This window comes from Patiria miniata, unplaced genomic scaffold (genome assembly GCF_015706575.1).
Source record: "Patiria miniata isolate m_02_andy unplaced genomic scaffold, ASM1570657v1 HiC_scaffold_11, whole genome shotgun sequence".
Classification (NCBI taxonomy): Eukaryota; Metazoa; Echinodermata; class Asteroidea; order Valvatida; family Asterinidae; genus Patiria; species Patiria miniata.
In genome coordinates, this window is record NW_024037049.1 from 2,676,382 (window position 1) to 2,689,520 (window position 13,139).

The 13,139-nt window shown below is 40.8% G+C and overlaps 1 protein-coding gene across 3 annotated transcripts in view; it reads left to right on the top strand.

The window, feature by feature from the left end:
- The first annotated feature begins 1,562 nt into the window (after window positions 1–1,562).
- LOC119741755 (protein SSUH2 homolog) overlaps window positions 1,563–13,139 on the top strand; it is a 40,590-nt gene continuing 29,013 nt past the window's right edge. Inside the window, exon 1 of one of the 3 annotated variants that reach the window (XM_038217659.1) lies at window positions 1,563–1,775. The gene's annotated coding sequence lies outside the window, so the exon portion shown is untranslated. Of the gene's footprint in view, window positions 1,776–11,318; window positions 11,365–13,139 lie in introns of those variants that run through there. The other 2 variants (XM_038217640.1, XM_038217648.1) reach the window with 2 other exon arrangements.

Here is a 13,139-nt window from a genome sequence, read left to right on the forward strand (position 1 = left end):
GATAGTTCCCAAGCCTGCATTTAGCCGTTTTACGAGTGGCATCCTTCCACTTTCTCAGGCAAATAGGACCCATTTTTCAAACGTAATTTTATCAAGCCTGCCCTCAGATGGAAGCCCAAAAACCAGGGAGTTGATCCTTGGCTACATTTACACAATTCCACCGTTTTTTAAGCCAAACAGCGGACACATGAGCATGTGTCGTGCTCATCATGTAACGTGCACTGTAACGTGCTCAATTATCCGCCGCATTCACCCGGAGAATCCAGCACGCCGGAGAAGTGAGACCGTGACACCGGGTGCTAGCGCAGCATACTTCGCGCATGTACTCCGTCGTGACGGTCACGTGAATGTTGGCATATATTTTTAATCGGGTAGTGTTGACACATATTTTTGGACGAAATGTTGACACGTATGTCGCAGGATGGGTTGACACATATATTTGTCAACAAGTAGTAGGTAGTTTTGGCAAATGTTGACATGTAATTTCTAGTTAATTAATCAGAACAAATATTTTTTTTAAATGTTGACATATTGTTTTAAAATGTTGACATATATTTTTTAAATGTTGACATATTGTTTACAATGTTGACATATTTTTTAAAATGTTGACATAATTTTTTTTTTAAATGTTGACATATTTTTTTTAAAATGTTGACATATTTTTTTGAAATGTTGACATATTTTTAAAATGTTGACATACGTTTTTGAAATGTTGACATATATTTTTGAAATGTTGACATACGTTTTTGAAATGTTGACATATTGTTTACAATGTTGACATATTTACTGGAGGGGACAGAATTACCTGGAGGGGACAGAATTAACGGGACAGGGGGACACTTTTACCTAGGTGATTCTGTCCCCCCGGACACTTTTACCGGGGGACAGAATTACCGTCCACACCGGCGGTGGTATGCGGATTCTGGCGCTGATGACGGACATAAACCACTATAGTCTAACGACTTGTCATCAAGTCTACAATTTCGCTCGTACCCCCCCCCCCCCCCCCCCCCCCTGCACACATGGGTGCAGTGAACTAATTCAAGTGAGAATTTCTACGCGAGCTGACAGTTTCTTTTGGAAACGGAGACCGTTTGGCTTAAAAAACGGTGGAATTGTGCAAATGTAGCCAAGGATCAACTCCCTGGTTTTGGGGCTTGCATCTGAGGGCAGGCTTGATAAAATTACGGTTGGAAAATGGGTCCTATTTGTATGAGAAAGTGGAAGGATGCCACTTGTAAAACGGCTACATGCAGGCTTGGAAATTATCACTTTTCGGGAGGTGATTTTGTTGTGGTGTGAATATTTAAAAATGTAATCGGCTAATCTACCCAAAATTGAAAAGAAATGAAAAGATGAAGTACAACACAATAATTTAAGTTTTGTTTGAGAAACCCCAGTGATGTCGGCTTGCATGTTATTTGGCCCTGAACTTTGTTGATTTGACACTGTTTTCAATGGGGCTTGAATTGGTTCAGTGCACCCACATGTCACACGTGCGCTGTGGTCCTGTAAAGTGCGCCCTCTGTTGATGGAAAAATTGTTTTGCGAAAGTGTTAATTACACCATCGATGGTAACGTCTTGGAACCGGAAACCAAGACTACTGATCGACCGACCGTGGGCGTATACCTATACCGTACGGGCACGTGCGAATACGTGTTGCAACATACGTACCTCATGTACTTGGTCGTTCGTGTAGGGAGGACGTCGCGCAGCTGCAGTATCAAGCAAGGCAAGGGGCTAGACCAGGCTTGGCAGCACGGTTGAAGTGAAGGTAGGCCTAGTTTTTCAATTAAAGTTTTGGACATCAATGGCCGTACGGCCCTCCAGTAGGACTCTAGGTAGCCCGATAGCCCAGGTTGGACGAAGTCTTCATTGCAATACGACTAACGTCCAGGACAAGACTTTTCTACATGAAACCATCCCAACATTTTTACCAGAGTTTTGTTATGTTTTACCTCGTTATAGAAGCTTATTTCACGCCTACATACTCTATGTATCCTTATCTATTGGCCACTGGGTTCAGGAATTCCATATGCGATGCTGACTGACGTTAATCAGGAAAATAAACTCAAAAGCAACGTTAAACTTGTACGTGTTTGTAGTCTCTTTTCATCAGTTTATTCCCAGAGTCGTACGTCATGCATCATGTACAATGTACATGTACAAAATGTACGTGCGTACGATCCGAAAGCGCGCACGCACGCTAGCGCCCTCATTTGTTTAGTTTGGTTGGAACCGTGACGTCACTCCAGCCAACCGATGTCACGAAAACGCTCAACCAATGACAAAAGCCGAAACGTGTTTCTGGTAACTGGCGCGAAAACACGCTCGGTCATTGGATTAGCGACCGCGCCTTCAAGTAAGTGCGCGTGCGTATGAGGGTGGTTACTAAGCAAATCGCGCGTGCGCACTGCATATTCATGCGGCATAGTCTGTCCCTCGGTCCAGATGTGATATGAGCGTCGAGAATAATTGTCCGGTCTAGGGAATCAGACTACACGCTGCACAGACGTTCATGGTATGATGTACGACTAGAATAGACTCGGCGATGAGAAACTGATGAAAAGAGACTAAACACGTACAAGTTTAACGATGCTTTCGAGTTTATTTTCCTGATTGACGTCAGTCAGCATCGCATATGGAATTCCTGAACCCAGCGTGCTAACAGATAAGGACACATAGAATACTACGACGTAAAATTAGCTTCTCCAACAAGGTAAAAATATTGAAATTATTGGTAAGAAATGTTTTCGTTCGGTTGTGAGCACATGTGTACTCAGGACTCCCTCCGTAACGTAGGGAGGAAAGGGAGTCCACCAGGGCTAGGTAGCCCGACTGCGTCTGGCCGTACAGTACCATCGCAAGCTCTGTAGTACGGCCAGTGGCGTAGCTACTCCTAGAACTATGACTAGTGGACGTGGAGCCTCATACTCATAGTTCTAGGAGTATGGCGTAGCCACCGGGGGGGGGGGGGGGGGGGGGGGGGGGGGGGGGGGGGGAGTGGGGGGCGACCCCCAGTCGCCCCCCCCCACTGACATGACTGAGATTTTGAGTTTCTAAAAAAATTATCATTGATCTACATGACGCCATGGGCCCTATTAATATTAATTATTATTATGTACTACAAGTACAATGTATCTTTTGCTTAGAAAATAGGCAGTGTATATTTTGCCGGAGACGGCAAACCTTTAGTAAACGTTAGTTTGCCGGATATGCACTGAACATGCGCAGTTACTGTTTTTTTGTACTTAAACATTTTCCGGTGACAAGTTTTAGACTGGCTCCATGCCAAAATTATCGTTGTTACCTCGTATTCACAAGATGGGATTCAGACCATTTTATAATTTCGGACTTTATTTCCCTTTTAAAAAAAATCCTCCAGAGCCACAAATCTGAAAAAGAAAATGTAATACTCTGCAAAAAATGTTTGAGACATGTTAAAATAATAAAAGAAGAATATTCTTATTTATTTGGGGATGAGAAAAAAACCCTTCAAAATGTGGTGCGGTCGGAATCGAACGCGAGTCATCCCGCTTTCTAGAGCCTTTGCTTAACCATTACACCGAACGTGCTACACAACTTTTGGTGGGAATTTAATACATGTTATAATTCAGCTCTATTTTAAAGAGTTCAGCGCCCTCTGTTGATATGGATTGCCGCCGGCAAACCTTTAGTAATCGTTAGTTTGCCGTTATTACCTCCGGCAAAATATCCACTATCTAGAAAATATTGGTTTAAGTGGTCAGATAGCACCACAGAGCATTTAGAATCCAAAATTTTTCGGGGCCCTTAAGCAGGCCCCGAACCCCACGCCTATAGCTCAGAATTCTGGTAGCTGATTCAATGACTTCAACCTCGAAAACAATGTTCACAAAATGTTCTTATGCCTTTAGCTGAGAAAACCTCGAAAATTATGTTTAAATTATTATCTTTTGTGCTAAGATAATTATTGGTTAAAGTGGTAAGAAATTGCCTCGGAGTCAGATCACACCACAGAGCATAGAAAATCCAATTTTTTTTCGGGGCCCTTAAGCGGGCCCCGAACCCCACGACGTAAGGGCTTCGCGCTTTGCACTTGCATCAGTTATGATCAAGGTATGTCCCCCCCCCCACCCCACGTAGTGGAGCCTTGATAGGCAGATTACCCCGCTAAACTGTTTGCTATACAAAACACAAACTAAGTACAAAAACGTCCGTCCCAACCAAGCTTTTTCCCACAGAACCGCTGCACAGTTTGCCCCTGGGTTCTGTGGGAAAAAGCTTGGTTGGGATGGACGTTTTTGTACTTAGTTGGTGTTTTGTATTGTTGATGTACCCTAACGTGGCGCGGCCCCTAACGTGGCGCACTTTGATTTTTCGCCTGTAGCGCCTAGCTAGAGCAAAACTTTTAACTGAAATTTCTCTGAAAGTGAAATTTCATCAAGTTCTAAACACTCCCGTTCATAAATCGCGAGTTTATTTACCCGTTAGAAAGTTAAAAGAAAAAAATATTTTGGCGTGATTTTCCGATTTTATTTTCAAGTGCAAAGTGAACCCTTTGAAAATGCCCCGAAAAATAAGTAAATAATTTTCTGACAAACATCTTGCTGGGTTTGTAAGTAAAGATAATAATGAGTTATCAGAATTATCAAGTTTACAGAAATTCTTAAATGTTTATTTGGAGTTTTCCGAGATTTATTCAAGTGCGCCACGTTAGGGAACACTCCGCCAATTTGTGCCCAATTTCCGGACGCGACCGTTTTTGCATTTCGGATTAAATTTTGTGAAACCGAAATTGTTCACAGAGGTTAAATAGCAAGCTCTAAAAAGGTAAAGGTACCAGTATTTCACTGCATGAATTTGAGGTTTATCAACAAAAGGGTTTGGCAACACTACACGAGGAAAGTTGGGTAAGCCTCGAAGTGCGCCACGTTAGGGAACACGACTATATAGCAAACAGTTTAGCCTTTGCATTTTTTTTGCTAATGAAGGAATTTTTGGATAGAGTTTACCTTTCTCAGCCAGAAATCCATTGGTAACATTTTTTTCCATCTACCATGTGGCGGCCATCTTGGATTTCAAAATGGCGTCCATTTCGGACCTAATTTGTATCATAACTTCGGACCTGACTGTCACATGAAGTCCATTTTGGTGGCAAACCCCATGTTTTTGATACCAAGGAACCCAAGTAAAGTGTTGTTGACGAGGTACTCCCAATGGATGGCAGCCATCTTGGATATTTCAAAATGGCCGCCATTTAGTACCTACTTGTATCATAACTTCGGACCTGATTGTCATATGAAATCCATTTTGGTGGCAAACCCTATGTTTTTGATACCAAGGAATCCAAGTAAATCATTGTTGACGGGGTACTCCCAATGGATGGCAGCCATCTTGGATATTTCAAAATGGCCGCCATTTCGGACATAATTTGTATCATAACTTCGGACCTGATTGTCGTATGAAGTCCATTTTGGTGGCGAACCCCATGTTTTTTATACCAAGGAACCCAAGTAAATCATTGTTGGTGAGGTACTCCCAATGGATGGCAGCCATCTTGGATATTTCAAAATGGCCGCCATTTCGGACATAATTTGTATCATAACTTCGGACTTGTCATATGAAGTCCATTCGTGGCAAACCCAGTATGTTTTCAATAGCAAGGAATCCAAGTAAATGAAATGTGACGGGGTAGTCCCAATTGATGGCAGCCATCTTGGATACTTAAAAATAACCGCCATCTTGGATTTCATTTTTAATAATAACTCACGTTGCACCTGAACGTTCGTATTAAGTCCATTTTGGTGGCAACCCCATTAATTTGATACCAAGGAATCTAAAAAATACATTATTGATGAGGTATCCCCGATGGATGGCAGCCATCTTGGATATTTCAGAATGAGCACCATTTTGCAGTTAAGTTTTTAAAGGGTCTCTATAGCACAGTGACAAGTGTTGACCATTCGTGGACTGGATTGTTAATTATTGGCAATAGTAGAGCGGCATAGTGACAGAATTGTGCACTTTGTGGTTAAACTTGGCATATCACGTCTTCATGCCTTGACGAGAATTTTCGAGAAATAGAGGCATTTCAAATCTGACCTCTGGTGACCTTTGTGAAGAGTCAATGTAGGGGAAGAATGTAGAATCCACATACCACTTCAGCGGTTGTGTACAAAGTCTATGGAGAGTCAAGAAAGTTTTTTTAAGTATTTTCTTAACAAAATTGGAAATGATATATTATGAAAAAAATTGATGTCAAGATGCAACATCTTTTCCCAATGAACTTTGTATACCCTAATTGCCGCTATTTATTTAATCTTCCAAATGCCAATTTTCATTACCTAAGTCTAAATAGTGAAAAAGAAGTGTTTTTTAACAATTATTCTATAGTGTGTAATGATTCAGACCCAAAGACAATTTTGTCATCATGACTTCTGATCTCCATTTCCCTGCTTTAAGAATATAAGAGGTACACTGGACAAGCATCACACTCTAACAGTGACCTGTAGGCTGTGTAAAAAGGTTAAAAATGTGGTTACTCAAGTCCATCTGGATATAACAGAGTGTAATAAGAACACAATAATGAATACTGCTTGACATTTGTATACATTCCATTGCATTCCAATTAGGGCATGTTGAATCTGCCATTAATTAAAAAAGAAAAGAAAATTGAGTTAAGAGGTCACCTCAAAATTGTTTGTGCATGGGGTCTGAATTCAATACATGACTATGGAATAAATATGATAGATATCGACAAATAAAGTATACAAAGTTCGTTGACCTCTCCAAGGTATCAGACGTCAGATATGATGCCCTCACATCATGAAAAAAGTGGCATTTACCCGAGATAATCTTATAAATATATAAAGATAGGTCATGACCTCTCGAAATGCCTGGGTTTCTTTTTGTTCGTAAGTGGCTCTCTGCATCAACTGCATCACATGCCCAGACAACCCTGGTCCTGTCGTGGCTAGGCTAGATATGAAAGCAGAGTCACAACTTTTGGTGACTCGACTCAAGTCCCTAAGGGTAAATGACTGGACTCGAATCACGGTGAGCAAATGAATCGACTTGACTCAAGCGAAGGATAATTAGGCTCGAGTCTCAAAAATAAAAGCAAAACTTTGCGAAAAATAATTGCAATGACGTACGGTGCAACATTTATGTTGATGCCGCTTTGCGAATACAGTTACAGCGGCCGCTTGTAATGTCCACGTGTCACAGACTCCCATACCACATCATCATTATGGAACACATAAAATACTATCCACCGAGGAGACGGATTTTAAACACATTTTCCAATTTGTTGTTTCATCATTGGCTTTGGGCGGTTTCTTATGAAGTTCTTGGATTCAAACGCCGGCAAATTGATGCCCTCCTTTTAAAAATTAAACAGAAACATACCGACTTTTAAAATAATCAGAAACAGTTTTGTATATATTGCAATTTGGTTTTGATGTCAGCGAAATAAAATCAAGACCCGAAGCCAAACCAGATAGCCTTGATAAGATCGAAGTTTCACTTCTTGTTAACTGTTAGTGATACGACTTTCCCAGTCTTGTCTTTGTCATGTGGTTTTCAAATATTCGTAACTCGAATTGACTCGAGGTAAATATTTGACTCAACCCGACTCGACTCAAATTTCTCAAACTGATGACTCGACTGGACTCAACTCACTTCTTTAAAATGACTTGACTTGACTCGAGTCACAAAAATTAGCGGCTCGTTACAACTCTGATTCACACCAATTTCAGTGCTATCGGGTGCCTGGGAAAATGGTTGAACACTGTGACAGTGGTTTAGACCAAGTCTGCATGGGTTGCTTCTGATCTGTACAGTCAGGTTACAGTCAGTCCAATCATATCCAGCAGTCATTATTATCGTGCTGTTGATCATAATGAGGTAATAACACTCCAAGGATTGTTCCAAGTGGTTTGAAACATTCTTCCCAGAGAAACCTGCCTTCCATCGGGGTAACAATGTGTAGGTTCCTTGGTATCCAATTTATGGGGTGTGCCACCACAATATCCAAAATGGCTGCCATCCACTGGGAGTACTCCGTCAACAATGAATTACTTGGGTTCCTAGGTATCAAAAATATGACGTTTGCCACCGAAATGGACTTCGTACCACATTCAGGTGCAACGTTATTATTTGAATGAATCCCTAGATGGTGGCCATTTTGAAATATCCAAGATGGCTGCCATCCATTTGGAGTATCCCATCAACAACGATTTATGTGGGTTCCTTGGTATTAAAAACATAGGGTTTGCCACCAAAATGGACTTCATATGACAATCAGGTCTGAAGTTATGATACACATTAGGTTCGAAATGGCTGCCGCTCGTCATTAGGTTCGAAATGGCGGCCATTTTGAAATCCAAGATGGCCGCCACATGGTAGATGGAAAAAAATGTTACCAATGGATTTCTGGCTTAGAAAGGTAAACTCTATCTAAATATGACAAAAATTCCTTCTTTAGCAAAAAAAAAATGCAAAAGTACATAACAGCCTATACTATATAGTACCTGTAGCCAGACGCTCAATGCTTCCACACAGACTGAATTTTTTTTCCGCTGACGAGCGATTTTGCTACAGATTTTGATCGAGGTTATCTTCTCGTCCAGGACAGAAATATCCAAAGTTAAGGTTCCTAGTCGTAGAGGAACTCATACCTTTTTAGAAAAACGTTCTTTGGTCCCAACATTTTCATCCATCTGGCCAAAAGACGACTTTTAGTCATCATCTTCCACAAATATCGTCCTGAAAATGTCCTCCATGCGATTTCAAAATGGCGGCCGCGTTGTAATGTATGCATTATGCGGGCGTGCTAGGGCCAGATAATGAATATGCATCATAGTTTATGACGTTTGTCGGGCGCGCGGCGCGGCTGGCCATACAAACACGAGGTCATGAACTAAATAATGCATATTCATTATCTTGCCCAAGGGCGCCCGCATAATGCATACATTACAGCGCGGCCGCCATTTTGAAATCGCATGGGGGAGCATTTTCGGGACGATATTTGTGGAAGATGATGACTGAAAGTCGTCGTTTGGCCAGATATATGAAAATATTGAGTCCAAAGAACGTTTTTTCGAAAAGGTATGAGTTGCTCTACGACTAAGAACCTTAACTTTGGAAATTTGTGTCCTGGATGAAAAGATAATCTCGATCAAAATCTGTAGCAAAATCGCTACATCAGCGGGAAAAAAATTCAGTCTGTGTGGAAGCATTGAGCGTCTGGCCGTACTACAGAGCTTGCGATAGTACTGTACGGCCAGACGCAGTTGGGCTAGACTCTACATGTAGGAGGCTTGTACTTTGTAGCTTGACTTGAGTATAGCTCCAGTGGAGTACTACAGTTGTTTTCCTAGTTCCGGATAGCAAACATCTAGGCCTACTTCTGAAATCAGAAGGCTTTTCTCCGGCCGTCAGCCTTCTGAGAGTCTTCATTTTCGGGGTTCAGCACTCTATGGCTTTTGGACATGCCCTTTGATAGACGAAAAAACCTTTGTCTGAAATTCCACTTTCTGAAACACAAATCTACCAAAAAAGTTGAGCTGGTTGACCCATAGTCTATATACAAGCGAAATCATTATATCTTGATCCGCTATATATAACTACGTATAATTTTGCTCATAGGTAAATCACTTACTTGTTAAGCTTCCTGTGAATTTATGCGAGTGTTGGATCTGTTATTGTCAAGAAATTCGAAGTAAAATACGGCACAACTTTGTGACAACGAATGTTTTCAAAATGATCAAAAAACTAAAGACAGGCATGACACTCTGGTACCCCGAGTTTCGCATGCGCAAAACTGTAGGAGTCCCACCAGTGGGTACCCGACTTACAGTCTTACATGGCACTTTGGCAGGATGACCGTAATACCATGTAAAATTCTGCTAATCACCCAGTATATATTGTTGTTCCATTGTGTAAGGGTTTGTTTCAGGGATATTTCAAAAACGAAGGTTTTTCAAACCAAATGTGTCCATATTTCTCTAATCTTTTTCATTGTCCTTCATCTACATAATTCTGCCGAAAAAATATTTTGCTGGATTTTTTGACAACTCATTTTTGTATGTAAATATTCTGTCAAATGTAGCCGAAATTCGGCTAGACGGGTCACTTGATCACAGTAACCGTGGATCACAATAGAGTGTTTTTACTATAGATTGAAGCATGGCTATGTATAGCCATATAGCCACGTTCACGGGTCTAGTTGATCCATAACTCTGAAATGTTTTCCCACAATTGACATTTGGATCATGGGACAATTTTTTGGGTGGAAAATCTGAGTTTTTACTCACCAGCCTGGCGTTGCCGATCAGACGAATACAGCGGTATAGTTCATGTGTGTTTACGTACGTTGCGCGTGCGCTGATCTTCGCGTGACCTCAGCAGGTCAACTCTACATTCGGCTCGACCATTTGGGATGGAGGGGAGATTGTATGCTTTGCATCGCGAAACAGTACATCATGATGCGCGGGCGGCGTCAGCCCGGGCCAATCACGAAGCCACATGATAAATGCTGCGGATAATTTGGTATCGCACTGACGCTCCGGGCACTCCTCATGTCCGGATCGTAAGTGCGATTCCAAATTATCTGCAGAATTTAACACGTCATGCACTTGGCCTCGTGATTGGCCCAACCTCGATCCCCATGGGTACGATCTTGCTGCGCCATGTTGTTTCCCATCATGCCTTGCGCAATCTTAATCCCTGGAATTGTGTAATTTGTGTCAAAATATGGCACATTATAATTAGGCTGTAGTTTATCCGTTTTACGTTCTGACGCCATCTTAAAATGTTAAAAGTTGTGATTTTGAAGAATCAATCCTTTCAAACATAACGTATGGACGTTGCGTTATTTAGCAAAGATTTGTACGTACCCCTTTCGTCCCAGTACAACCGAAGATACAGGGTTTTTTTTAGTGAAAAACGAGGCTGCCATAATCCATATCATACAGGCATCGCGACTTTTGAATAACAATTTTTTTTTTGTACGTGACGTTTACGTGCAAAGCACATGAGCGCATTATGGGCGCGCCCGGCGTGCAATCTTCGAAATGCGCGCGCAGTACGCTGTGAATAGCCAATCAGCGTCAGTTACGTCATCATCATGGCCAGGGGTTAGTGAAAGGAACGCGCATGCGCCCATGGAGTCGAGGCTGTGATTGGCCCGTCTGACCACGTCCGCGCATCATGATGTACTGTTACGCGATGCAAAGCAAACAATCTCCCCTCCATCCCAAATAGTCGAGCCGAATGTAGAGTTGACCTGCTGAGGTCACGCGAAGATCAGCGCACGCGCAACATACATAAACACACATGAACTATACCACTGTGTTCGTCGGATCGGCAACGCGAGGCTGGTGAGTAAAAACTCAAATTTATCACCCAAAAAATTGTCCCATGATCCAAATGTCAATTGTGGGAAAACATTTCAGAGTTATGGATCAACCAGCTCAACTTTTGTGGTGGATTTGCATTTCAGAAAGTGGAATTTCAAACAAAGGTATTTCGTTTATCAAAGCCCAAAGGGCATGTCCAAAAGCCATAGAGTGCTGAACCCCGAATTTGAAGGCTCTCAGAAGGCTGACGGAGAGAAGCCTTCTGATTTCAGAAGTAGCAAACATCATTCAGCAGGCTGCTTTCAGCTCAATTACTCCACGAATTCAAGTGACATTGGTTTAATATAATAATAGTTTACCTTGAGTGATGGAGATACTACATAATAATTTTCCAAATTAACAGTCAGTCCGCAGCGCACTGAAAAGACGTTCAGTTTATTTGCGCTGTATGCATGGCATTCCGTGTGTGACCTCGTTTTGAATATTTAATGAGCTGCTGACGACGCTTGGAATGTGGTCCAGAATATCAATTTTATTTTTCAATTGTCAACATTATGTATATTTTCTTTCAGATAGGGAAATATTCAGTTATATTATCAAATCAGATTGGAAATTACGTGATATTTAGAGGGTGAAATTTTTAACGCAAAAAAAGCTTCGAACCTCAACAAATCGGCCTCCCAAACACGACGAGGTTTTCCATCTTTTGACAATTGCCACAGCCAAATTTTACACTAAAGTTAAAGATAATTCCATATTCTATCAAAAGATGGATGATTTCGTATTGATCTTTTTCTACCCGAGTCAGGGCACACAAAATTCTAACGTTTGTCCAAAAAAACTACGACGAAACATCCCGCCATGACAGCACGTTGTTTTCCAGTGCTCTCATTGGTCAAATATGACGTCATTGACAAAGCCTTGGTAATAACGTGTAGTTGGTGCATTCCTGTCGAACTACGCACAACACATCGATGCCATGGAATTGCGGCATTTATTAAGTTATTTTCTTTAGGTCTAGAACCCTTCGGACATTATTTATCTGTTAAATTCAATATTGAACTGGCATTGCCAGTTCAATATTGTTGGACTGTGTTTTTTCTTTAAATTTTATCCCTTTACTAAATACAAAAATGTTATATGCAACTTCAAAATCAGCCAATTGAACAAGTGACTAAGTTTTAAAGAGAATAATCATGTTCTGCATTTATTGATATCTTCCAAAGTACAACTTATAAAAAATCATATAAAAATTTAATTTGTGCTATGAACTAATTGTATGCAAGAAACTATATGTTTAAATATAATACCTGTTTGTTGATTAATCTAAACTCCCATGTACACGTACTTGAAAACATGACTGTTACACCATCAGCTGCTATAAATAAGTGTTTTCGAACACTTTATGAAAAAATCTGATAACTAATTTTTCATGACATCTTGCATCACAGTACAAGTACATATATTATTAATACCTGTTTTTCCTGCCAGAAAAATATTGTCTGATATAAAAAGGGTGAAAAAAGACACTTTTATGAAAGAGAGCTCTGGCACACATGTATTGACAATGACTGCCTTTGGCTAAGAAATAACATCAACAAAAATTTACATTGTCAAATATCATCAACTCTGCTACGGTACAATCAAAAACTGCCCAAATCTGGTAGTATGAGGTACGAGGTTAAATTTAAATGATTTATAATTATAGTGAAGTAAAGATGATCATTTTTGGCATGGTGTCACTGACCACAATAATTATTATGTACACGAAACATCTAAAATGTATAATTGCAACA